Raw genomic sequence first — 12,607 nt, forward strand, 5'->3', positions numbered from 1 at the left:
CAGAGATAATGAGCGTGTGACATTTCAGCACGTGTCCCGCTGCACCGGAGAGGTTCAGACCCTGGTCTTCCTTGTGGCTAACATGTTACGCCACGTGTGACAGTTTTCCAAGGGTTTCCCTCTTTCACAACCTATCTCTCACTTACTCTCTGACTCTTTCGCCAGCCCGCGCCACTCTGCAGCTTAGCAGCGACTGGGAGCAATGATTAACCAAACTGCAGGAGTGGGAGTGAGGGTGCGTCAAAGCAAGAGGGCTTACTACAGGAAAAAAGATTCCTAAACCTGGCTACTGACCCCTTTTCTATGTGGCGACACTAAACATTCCAGCCATTACACATGTGTGAAGTTGTGAGGTGAATTTGAAATCTGCCTCGAATACTTGGAGTATGCATGGACACCAAAATATGCTATTTCATCATCACTTCATGACTATAAGAAAATAAAAACTGCCTTTCCTAATTATCCTTTAGATGACTTCTATAACAAACTCATTGCTTCTGTTTCGGGAGTCCAGCTGCACAGTTTTCCTTAGTATTTAGTATTTATTTTTAGATATAATAACACCGAATGCCCCACAGCTGAAGACAAAACAAGACTCTCTCAATAATGAACATTCACTGCCTGTTACACTCAAAAAGCAACGCTAAATTAGAGCACTGGAGGATTTTTAAGACACAACCTGAGGACATAAGTTCACAGAACTCCCTTGCTTTATTTGTGCACATTTGTCAAGTACAATGTGTCTGCTCGGATGCCTTTAATGCAGGATGAGGGGAATCGCGTTGGCCATTCGATGGGAGCTCAATTGGAACTAATGGGCTTCAAGGTGTGAGGCTAATTAGGCTTCTATATTGTGCTGTTATGATAGCCTGCCAGATCTACAGTACTGCTGCTTCCACTTAGCGTTTTCAGTCCATTGTGGCTTCAGACCAATCAAGGTCCTCTGAAACATGTGTTGTTAGACCCAGTGGTTCCCTGTTCCAGGAAATAATCTGGAGCTTTTAACACTTTTGCTGCACATTTGATGTAAGAGGTGAAACAACGGCTGAGAGTCGAGCCTTCCAAGCCAGATGGCTCTCTTGAGATGCTTGGGTCTGCTCTCTTTAGCTTCATCCAGAAACAAGTTAGCAAGCAAGAATGTTTCACCTCAGTGTCTGAAAATTATGCAGCACTTTTTTTTCTTTTAGATAAATATTTATGTTTAATTTCCTCTTAGACAACTTTGTGTTGATTAACCAAATGCTAAACAGATGCCAGTGTAACCTAAGAGGTTATTGCCCCTTTACACACACAGGATAGATGGCATCATGTTTGAATCATCCTTGGTCACTTATTTATGTTTGCGAGTGGAAGAAATACATTGAAAAACATAAGTGAATGACGCAAATCACCTGAATGTCCCAAACAACCTAAAAAAAAAACGCTTTGTGCTCAAGTGCACATTGGATGGCTTAATACAATGGCCACTAACAATTACTGTTGTTTGTTGGAGAGTGCTTACCTTTCATTTGATTACATTGTCTGACAAATAAAATTACAAAAGAGTATGCATGCATGAATGTGGGGCAGAGGGGATCGGCAAGGATTAAAAACAAAACTCTCTGAAAAACACAATAGCTGTCCAGCTCAGAAAATGCCCCTGAGCAGCAGTATATCATTCAGCTTTCCAAACGCACAAGCACTAGTGAGAGCAAACACTAACTGTCTGACATCATCCAAATCCGACAGCTTTCCTCGCCACAGATGAGGTCTGGGTGCAATTTAAAAAATATATGATAGAGAAATATCTTTGTTTTAAACTGTCAAACAGCAAAAACAATTAAATACATGATTATTAGAGTAAATGTGTGATATGTTCTCCCTGCTTCCCATAATTTAACAAATTTAGCTAAAAGGCTAAAGCGCATACAGAAGACGTTACATGCTTAGTGTTCAGGCATGAGAACCCTGTTATCTGATAGCAGGGTGTTCAGGAAAAAAAGCATCGTGCTGCAACACGCTCTTTTACTTGTTTGGAGCAATCGAGATACTGCCTAAATCTACGCATCGTGCTCTGCTTGATTTACCTGATCTTCAGCATGACAGCACGCTAATCTGTTCCTGTGTAAAACATCAAATTCAACAACATGATTATTTCCCCCCTCTGATGTTCTGCAACCATACACATCCCACTGATTGCACAACAGTGGTTATGCATTTCAGTTGTTTTTCTGACCTTTCTCTTGCTTTCTCTTCAGCCACATATTTCCGATGCTTCCCAGGAATTCTTTCGAAAAACAACACAATGTTTTTGTCTAATTGCACATTGAGCTAGCACAATTGTTAATAGCTATTGTCGAAACTTTTCAAAGTATTTCTGGAAGGTTTGTTTCTTAGTTTGCAGAAAAACTTTGAATATATACAAATCATGAAGACTTTAAATACAGTGACAGTTACATTTAATTTAAGCTTGACTCAGCAGAACGTTTATCTTGACAGACAGCTTCCTGTTCATCCTCTACTTTAACAATAGGAACATGTAAAATAAAACCGACTAGATTCTTATTGATTTAAAAAAGATGCTAAAATGCCACCACCGGCAGGAGGGACGTAGTGCAGGGGTCTCCAGGGATGGAGACCCCGGCCTACTGATCCCTGGGAACCAAAACTAGTGATTGGGACACGGAACATCGCTTCTTTGGAGAGGAAGGAGCCTGAGCTAGTGTGTGAGGTTTAGAGGTACCAACAAGATATAGTTGGGCTCACCTCATCAAGCAACTCACCTCAAACCCGAGCAGTGTTCTGTTAATGGACATGGTGTTTGTCCATAACAAACTGTCAACTGATCATCACCTCGTGGTGGGTTGGATCAGGTGGTGGGGGAGGATGCTGGGCAGACCTGGGGCACCTAAATGTATAGTGAGGGTGCCATATAAAAGGCTGGCAGACGCCTTGGTCAGCGAGATTCACAAGGTCTTAGACTCCCACCACTCCCATCGCAGAGCTTCGTGAGCATTCAAGGAAACTGGGAACATTGAATCCAAATAGACCATGTTCAGCACCTCCCTTGCTAAAGCTGCTGCACTGAGCTGCAGGTGCAACATCATCAAATTGGTAAACCCCGAATGGTGGACAGTTTTTCTCAGTTATTTTGTGAAGGAAAAGTAGCTTACTTGCAGTATGGATTATGTTCAGTGGCACAAAGTGGCCATGGGATTCATTGCAGGTATACAAAGTGCTTAATTCTAACACCATATTGTTGTAAAGGTAAGCTCACAGTTTTGTTCTGAGCTGGCATCTGAATAGCAGCTGTGTCTCAAAACCTTTTTTCGATTACCAGAGATCAGGACAGACATAAACTAACAGGTATTTCCACATTGACTGTTTGGCACAGTACATAAATCAGCCAGATTTGCCACAGAAGAACTTTGTTATTTCCATCTGCAGTTGTTTATGGAGGGGGTATGGCTCTGTTTTGAGAGGTCTCTTTCATGTACATGCATGAGAGCCGCAACTAGACCTCAAAGTCGAGCACAGAGCGTCTGTAACAACAAACATGACCTTGATTAAACCAGAGACACTACAAAGTATGAGCTGATGTGGAGATGGGTTGCAAAGAGGCTTACAGAGAATATGCATTACAGTTGAGAAGCATCAGAATACTTCCAGGTAGCCTCATTGTTGTTCTGGCCTGTAGTGAACAGTAACCTTCAACAGCAATGTTATAGTAAAACTAAGATTTTAAAGTGTGTGCTAATACCACAGTGTCCACGGTGCACCCAAAGCTGCAACACAGATGCCACAAGAGCATGCAGCTGCTCTGTCTCTCACCCTTAAATGGGTGGTTAAAAGGAAAGGTCGAGTGAAAAAAAGCAAAAGGCTGGAAAAAAATGGGGCCAGTCAAGGACCAGGTCATTGAATAAGACTCGTTAACACACACTTAGACTAGTTGTATTGGTACAACTAGTGCTTAATTTTACTAAATTTCTGTGTGTGTGTGTGTGTGTGTGTGTGTTTTACTCTTTTGCTTGATGCTAGAATATAATCTCCGTTTAAAAAGCTGTTTGGCCTTTTAGATTTGTCGGTGTTATGATTGTGTATTGATAGTGGGTCTAAAGTTAATTTATAGATATTGCATACCTTGAAAATCAGAGTTCAGATTACTTTTGTAATGTGGATAACTTCCATCCAAGGTGAACATACTGGACAAATTTCAGTGCAAAACTGTTGCCATTCACCCATATTAATGTAATGTAAACCATGTCATTTATTTCATTCAAACAGTTTAAAATGAATTCTGATAAAACGTTTTAGGTGTAAGGTCATGTTAGCAATCCATTAAAATTTGCCTCGTCTTTCATTTCAATTTAATAATTTATTGGTCAAAAATTGACAAAAAATCCTTAAGAACTATTATTCTTAAAATTGTGATATTTATTGTCACCATACAGAAATTAAAACTATGTCACATTTGACCTCTGAACTCCCCTTCAAGGTCAAAAACATACAAACATTCTTAAGGTTGTTATGTAACAGATCAGAAAAGAATTAATGTACAATGTTTCTGAATAAAGAGTTTTCTTTTGGAAAACAAACTTGATATTATTAAATTATTGATTTTTATTACAACACATTTAAACAAATTTTAATAAGCATTAAAATTAATGCTACACATGTACCAAAACCACCTAAATAAATCATAATAAAAACTCAGAATGATCTCAAGAATATCATCGATCTCCCCTCAATTCAGTTTCTGAACTACATTCTGACAGATACAGACATAAATAAAGTGAACATTTGGCAGTATGACAGCATTAATCAACATATTTTCCAGTCTTAGTTTCTATGACCAGACAAGCCCACAGTGCACATCAACACCTGCTATGATCGTCACCAGCTGGATGTAGTCTGAGTCTTACTCTTTGGCTGGAGTAGAGCCCTTTAGCTGAAGGTCTTTCAGCCATTTATAAAATGAAGCGGTAGCTGTTCCTCTGCAACTGATTAAAAACCATTTTTTTCAGGCCATGAGTCTCTTTTTGTTAATGTGTGGCCTAAACACACAGCAAACAGCCGCTGTAGAGTCCTTGATCAGTAACGGACGCATTCATGTGAGTAGTCAGCAGTGTTATGGAGTCCTTAATTTTGCTGTCATTCTAAGTGAAGCAAGATGAGGACGACCTCTCTTAGTCTCTTGACAATGTGCAAAATGCTGCAATGTCTCCCGTTAGTAAATCTCTGGCAAACAGCACGAGGCAAAGGATGCATGGGGGTAATCTTTTGCTTAGCTTGTCACTGCTTTCAAATCTGTCCTGGTGTAGCCCTTCACTCAGTTTGCATCTGCTAATTTAAATGGGCTCGTCGAAGTGTGACTGATGAGAATCTGTGATTTTATGTGAAGACTGGAAAAAGGAAAGCTGCTGGTCTTTGATTCTCTGGAGCTCCTGCCAAATGACTTTGCTATTGACGCTATAAATTTAACTAAAAAAATCCCAAAAAAACCAAAAAGAAACATCTTCCAACTGCACTGCAGCTGTGCTCCAGCAACAACAAAAGCACCACCACTAAACAAAATGAATGAAAACCATTTGTTTTGGATGTTACTTTGACTGAAAGACATTAAAACAAAATTGGAATTTCGTATCCCAGTGTCGACCTCAGTTTATTCTCTGTGCGCCGCATGAATGTGAACGTCACTATATGGTCAACTAAATCCAGTTGTTTAAGCATCACAAGTTCTGTGGTCTCACAAATCAAATAACCCGCATCATCATAGCCTAATTCAGTCTATCTGACCTGTTAGATTTGCCGATGGCACTGCGCGCTGCACCTGTCCACTGTCTGCTGCTGTTTGTCTTCCTGAATTGTGATTGGAAAACGTGTCATGTTATCATTCATCACTTTTCTTTAACAAAAATCACATTGCCTCAGTGAATATAATTACTGTGTTTTCATGAAATGGGTCATTAAATGGGTCATAAAACATCCCACCGCTGGCTAACTCTGCTTTCCCATGTGTGCCTTTTTATTATGTGTCAAAATGTCAGCAGAACACTGCAGTGCACTTAAATATGCAAGTCAAATGTGCCAGCAGTAACTCTATGCAACTTTTGTTGAAGCATCAGTAGACCTCTCACTTTGTCCTGGAGATTAAAAAAATACAAAGACAGAAAGAAAAAGCTCACTTCCTTCAGGTATTTGATTTATCCAGATCTCCAGATGTTTACAGTAATACCGTGCACATGTGTAAAGATGAGGATGTAGCGTGAAGTCTCAAACACATATTTTTTGAGCCTCTTATTTCTACAGCTCTGTAAAGAGGTCAACCTCTGAACTGTTACACATGTTTGTCAGGGACCCTGTTATAATGAGGCAGTGGCCCATCTGGATGCATCTACAGGGACCTAGCAGCTGGATGCTCGAAGCCTCTTCAGCGCGTTGGATATTTACGTGTTTTGGTAAACGCTTCCTGTTTAGAGGCCACATCGGCTGAATGTGGGTGGGAAACAATGAAAAATGATTGTATAACATCTGATTCGTACCTGTGTTTTGTGTGTGTGAATGTTTGATGTTTCGCCGTGCTCTACAGGAGCATGTGTGTGGGAAGCGTTTTGCGCTGCCTGGGTGCTGTGTCGTACACACTTTTATGAGGTGCAATGGACCTACGAACTGTGCCCGCTATGAAGCAACAACAGCCCTGCAGGGAGCCTTTGATTAGCCATCGCCATCCTACATTGTTTCTGCTGTGTTTGTTTGAGCACAGGATGAGTTTAATTCCCAAACTAAGTTTAACTTTGGTGCATATTGTTCACCACAACGCTGCAAAAATGTATTTTGTTTATTATCCAGTTCATAATCCTTTAAATTGTTAAATGTAAGGGAAAGATATCGTCTTACTTAAAATGGGAAAGAGCAAGCTGGCTAAGAAACAGTAAGTAGTGCGGTTGTTCATTTACATGAATAGTGATGTCTCTGTTTGCCAGAGGACAGGATTTGTGTTGTTAAATTAGCATTCTAAAGGCAATAGAGATGGTGTTTCATTTTTCTCTTGCTTTCCCTTGTGTACTCTGGCAACTGATTGCACCTTTATAAATTGTGTCAGTAACAATAAAAAGCTTATTGCAGTACAATTTTTGTGTAAACAATTACACGGAGCTGCAAACCTTCATGCGTCCTAAATCCTAATATGAATGATTTTGATATATGGACAATAACGCCTTTAACAAATCAGTCTAACTCTGTAGCTACCATCAATCTTCCTCTGATTCTTGCTGCTAACTACTGCTAAATCACCTGAATTATGTAATTAATTTCAAGTTTAGTAGTTCATCCCTATCAGTTCGATTTCACTTATTTCACTCGAAACAGTCGAATTAGGTGATTGTCCAGCTTTGGCACAACTCGATTTCCTCCTGGGAGGACTTCTTTTGTGGCATAACCAGACAGGCCTGTGCTGTTCATCACAACATTGTCAAGATTTCCATTACACAAAGCAAAGGATTATGTTGGCGACTCCAACTGCGCTACAGCTTCTTACCACAAAATGAACAATGATTCGTTTCCTGAGATTAGAAACCTAATTTTAAGACGACAGCATAATGACAGCCCAACAGTGTTGCCACTTAGAGCAGAAAGCAGGAGCGGGACTGTGTTGATGCTATCTGTGGTTTCAGCTTGGCAGGAATAACGCTGCGTGCGCTTCAGTCTCGGACAGCACTTAGCTTATTTGTCTCTGCCCGTGTACTTGCTGATATTCGGTGACCTAGCTGGCACAGAAATGCAGGAAAAAAGATTTGGGGAAATATCAGCATCATTTGTACTTGCGGCTCTGCATTGAACTCACTGTTTTTGTGGTAACCCACCAACTCCAAGTGCAGATTCAACGTTCATTTTAAATACATGCTTTTTATTTTTTTGCATTATAGACGTCAAATAATTAGAGCCAGGATCGGAAAAGCGGTAAACTCGAATTTTCCTGAATGCTGCCGGTGATATTGTGTCTGTCTGCATGCAAATATCAGTCGACAAAAACGCTGAGGTGATTAGTTCAAGCACATCCAACTTGCGGGTTGAGGTTCAAGTTACAGGAATGTCTACTTAAGTGTTTCTACTTTCTGCAACTTTATACTTGTACTTTATGAGATTACAGAAAAATGCTGTCATTTTCTGCCACTATATTTATTTGGCAGTTAGATACTTGTTACTGTCGTGGTTCCCCATGCCTGTGGAGCAGGTAAGAACTTCTGTGATCCTTTCTTCTCTTAAAATAGCCATGAGAGTTTCAGGCCATAAATTTAGTGCAGTTATATCTCAATCAGTTTTGTGAATTTACAGCTCTCAGGACAAGCAGATGATTCAAAATCAGCTTGGCTCTTACACTCTATTTCAGAGTTTTCTGTCAGCTGTAGCACTACAAAAAGTCCAGGCTCTTCTCTGGCTTCCTTTACTTTAAACCTTCTTTTTGTGTGACCCGGATTTCCGCCATATACCCGCCAGCCCGCTGCTATAGTTCTGTCTGTCAGCAGCTCATCTCACAAGTCTTCAATCTGCAAGCCCACTTTACACCAGCAGCCCCATTGTTTGTCACAGATTACATAGTGAGCCTTTCATCTGCTCTGTTGTTTTGCATTTGAGTCGGAATGTTTGCTGACTTAATCTGATATCTAAGTTTTTTGCATGTTCACACGGGTGTTCACTCAGGTTGAAGCTGAGAGAAATTCTATAAATGATATCAAGAAAGTTTACAGTATTGTAGCTCAGTGCAGCTCAGTAAGCTGCAGATGCATATTTCTGCAAAAAACAGCTCACATAGCAAAAAAACAAACAAACTGGTAATGCAATTCCCCCAAGAATAAAATAAATGCCTTATAAGATTAATAAATCTCCCTGTGATGACATGCACAGCAGTTGGCTGAGATTTGGAGTAAACAATCGAGAACAGAGTAACGCGAACACAGCAGTTCCACCTATCAACACTTGCAAGTTAGCATGGCAAGCCAGCCACGTCACTTCAGCTGTCTGTGAATAGAAAACAAGCCTTTCTGTAACCTTTACCAAGTGCATTATCTGTGCCAAGACTGAACACTGAGAATGTTGTGGTGTCCACAGCCTTTTATGTGACAGGGATGTGGTTTTGATATACTCAATGTGTGATTGAGTGACACTGCTTTTTTTCCTCTTCTACTGTAAAAGTCGGGATTAGTACCAAAACAAGGATTTGTCTGTGTCTCACTCATCTTAAATAACTTTATCCTAAGTCAAATGAACACCTAAAGTACTTGTGTAAAAGCCCACCTGCCCTACACAACATGTTGTTGTTAATGTCACCCACTCTCATACGCTGAGTCTAGGAGTCGCAGTCAAACCTCAGCAAAGCCCTTCACAAACAGCGAAGCCTCTCATCGAGCTCATTAGTCTCCGATTATCCATTACTACACACATCTTCACTATCCAAAACATTGTTTCTGTATGTTTTAGTTTGTGGACTATGGATGATAAAGGCTGAAGTTCAGGGACAGGAGAAGCTTAACAAACTAACAGTGTTATCTGAGCCAAAACCCCATGATAAGCCCACCCATTTAAGTTCAATGAGTCCAAAACACACAAGAAGCAAGTATAGCAACACACATACTCATGAAGCAAAACCAAAATAAATAAATAGCTACTGGACAAGACTAAACTACGGATGGAAGGAGGGTTTATATGTGAGAACTTCAAAGACTGCTCATGGTAGATTGTACTGTTTGGTAAGCTAATGAGATTGTAAGAAAACCCAAATAGACTGCATATAAAAGATGTTGATAGCCATCATAGCATCACTCACTGGTTTTGGATTTTGTAGCGTTTTGGCAGCAACTATGTTCGTTTTTTGGAAAAGTTACCATATTTGGGAAAAATCGAGTACTAATTTTTCAGGAAGCTTGGCTACCAATCTGCACGAAATCTGCAAAACAAAAACATATACAAACTTCTTCAACAGTCCTCATAGTTGCAGCAAGCCATGTTATCAAGGGACAAATATCAAAAAATAGGGCCAAAGCTATTTTTGTACCAAGTCACAAACTTGACTTTTGGACATTTTAACATGGGTGTCATGAACCGTGGGCCTTTAGAGAAACTGCAGAGCCTGTAGGCTCAATTTTTATCCCCAGAAGCTGAAGCGTGGAAAAAAACACTCAAGGACAAACAAGGAATTGAGACTCCGGGGGGAAAAAAACACACAATGGGGACAACGGACAGAGAGATGAAGAGAGGCGGGAGAAACAGAGAACATGCAATGTAAGATTTACGCAATGAGTGTTTGACATCATCCTATGGTGTCTCACGGACATATGCCCCACATGCAAACGTCAATTTCCTATGCGATGCTTAATGCTTATGTGATAACACCAAATAGAACCACTGAATTATGAAATCACCTGGGTGACCATTAAACTGTGGGCCCCTTGGATTATACATTCAAGGATCTGGTCTACATCGAGCTCTTATGGATGAATGCAGGCAGTGTTTATGTGCAGTAATCCTCAGAGATCCCCTACGCTGCTCTGTCACTCTGCCATCAGCCTGGAAATTATCATTCTGCCATATGCAGCCCAGGACAGTAGACCCCATAAAAAGCTATACTGAGACTCCCAAGCCTTATTTAGACAGGCAAAGGCAGTTCAACCCAAATTAAGAAAAAATAACATCAATTAATGAGGGAGAAGCTGCTGGGGAAGAGTTCATACCATGTGCTCAGAGTCTACTTAGACTTGAGGCATGTGAAAAGTACTATAACAATGTTGAACAAATTCAATACTGTGCAAAAGTCCCCATAAATCCTCTTATTTCTTTATATTTTCCAAGTAAAACAGGAAATAGACATATTAAAACACACAGAATTAAATGGAAATACAGTATACAAGGCAAAAACAAACTTTCTGCAATTTGTAATGAGCCTTGAAAGTCAATATTTGGTATGACCACCTGTATTCTTCAACACTGCCTGAAGTCTCCATAAAGTTATCTTGGGGTGGCTATAGCTCAGACAGTAGACCAGCTATCTACTAATCAGCAGGTTGGTGGTTCTATCCCTGACTGCATGGCTTTGGACAAAGTGCCCAAAGTAACCCCAGGTTGCTCCCCAATGCATCAACTGGAGTATGTAAGTGTGTGAACTTGACTAAGTGTCGATCAACTGGCACAGAGCTATGCATCAAGTGGAGACATGTATGCACAGTATATATATATATATTTATATATATATATACTATATTTATAATATATAAATATAGTATATATATATATAAATATATATATATACTGTGCATACATGTCTCCATGTATGCACAGTATATAGCCGACAACCTCGGGAGGCGCGGGAGAGCGAGTGGCTGCCACAGCAGCCTCCTCTTCCAGCCTACCTGCCTGCCAAGCCTTCCCTCCCACCCGATCGACTGGCAAACGTGGCCTGCCATCGGAGGGCTGCCTCCGACACAAGGAAACCGACTGTATGTGAGGACTGGTTAAAATAGCCGAGAGAGATGAACTGATGTTTGCATCCAGGCCCGCTCTAGTTGCGCTCAGCATATGGAAAAATATCTCTACAAACGCACTGTTTAGGACCTCTGTTCAGCTTAAAGTCTGCCTCCAGATTATGCACACCTCTTAACATGATCAGAAACCTGATCTTTGTACTTCTCAACCTATTGTTTCTAGCTGCCCATCATAACGTAGCAGGCTATATATATATATATATATATATAGCATATATATATAGCATATATATATAGCATATATATATAGCATATATATATAGCATATATATATAGCATATATATATAGCATATATATATAGCTATCACCCTGCCATCTAGTCTTTTTGGATGTACCCAGTCTGTCCTTCTCACTTCTCCATGTATGACCTACCAGCCAGCCAGCATTCTCCAGCCTGCTCCCTTCATCAGCTCAGTCCTCCAGCCAGTGCCAGAAAACCTCTCGCTCCCAGAACTCTGTTTCGAACTGTTAGTTCAATCTTCTGAGATCTTTGAGAGAGCCAGAATGTATTCATTTTCATGAAATACAATGAAAAATTTAACATTATTCACAATACAAGTCCCAAAAATAGATTTCATACTAGAAATTTTCTGCTGTCCAAAAACTATTAATTGTATTATGCTATTCCATATGCAATAAATAATATCTGTTATTCCAAGTCAACTGCAGTAAAGTATAAGGGCTTTCATATGCTATTTAAGTCATTGTGTTATTTGCTGTTAATGTTGAGAAAGGAAACAGGAAACAGGTGTGAAGATATATTTTACTGTGTTTGTGTGTGAGTGTATGTGCATACGTTGATTTTGAGGTACCTTTGGGTCTAAATATTACTGCACATTGTGAAAAACTAAGTAATTGTAAGTACTTCAAAACCTGTCCAAAACGTTAACAGAGAGGTTCATGGGAGATATATTAATTATGACTGCAAGAGCCACACAGATTATGAGCAGAGGTCGACAGTTGTGTGGCGTAATGAAAAATTTGTGCAGCGTTTCCTACTGCCAAACCCAAAGCAAGCTGAGCTAATTTGTCTCAGTGTCACTTGGCTCCCACATCTCCTGCCCACCTCCTCCTATTCATGGCTCATATTCCT

At 40.2% G+C, this 12,607-nt stretch overlaps 1 protein-coding gene across 2 annotated transcripts in view; it reads right to left on the reverse strand.

Moving 5' to 3' along the window:
* Positions 1-12,607, reverse strand: part of gcgra (glucagon receptor a) — a 46,297-nt gene that overhangs the window by 14,809 nt on the left and 18,881 nt on the right. The window contains exon 1 of one of the 2 annotated variants that reach the window (XM_035907926.2): positions 1-294. This exon is cut by the window's left edge and continues 4 nt beyond it. The exons of the other annotated variant lie outside the window; for it this stretch is intronic. The gene's annotated coding sequence lies outside the window, so the exon portion shown is untranslated. Of the gene's footprint in view, positions 295-12,607 lie in introns of those variants that run through there. 2 annotated transcript variants of the gene reach the window in all.

The sequence above is a fragment of the Neolamprologus brichardi genome, chromosome 4 (genome assembly GCF_056152115.1).
Source record: "Neolamprologus brichardi isolate AB-2024 chromosome 4, ASM5615211v1, whole genome shotgun sequence".
Classification (NCBI taxonomy): Eukaryota; Metazoa; Chordata; class Actinopteri; order Cichliformes; family Cichlidae; genus Neolamprologus; species Neolamprologus brichardi.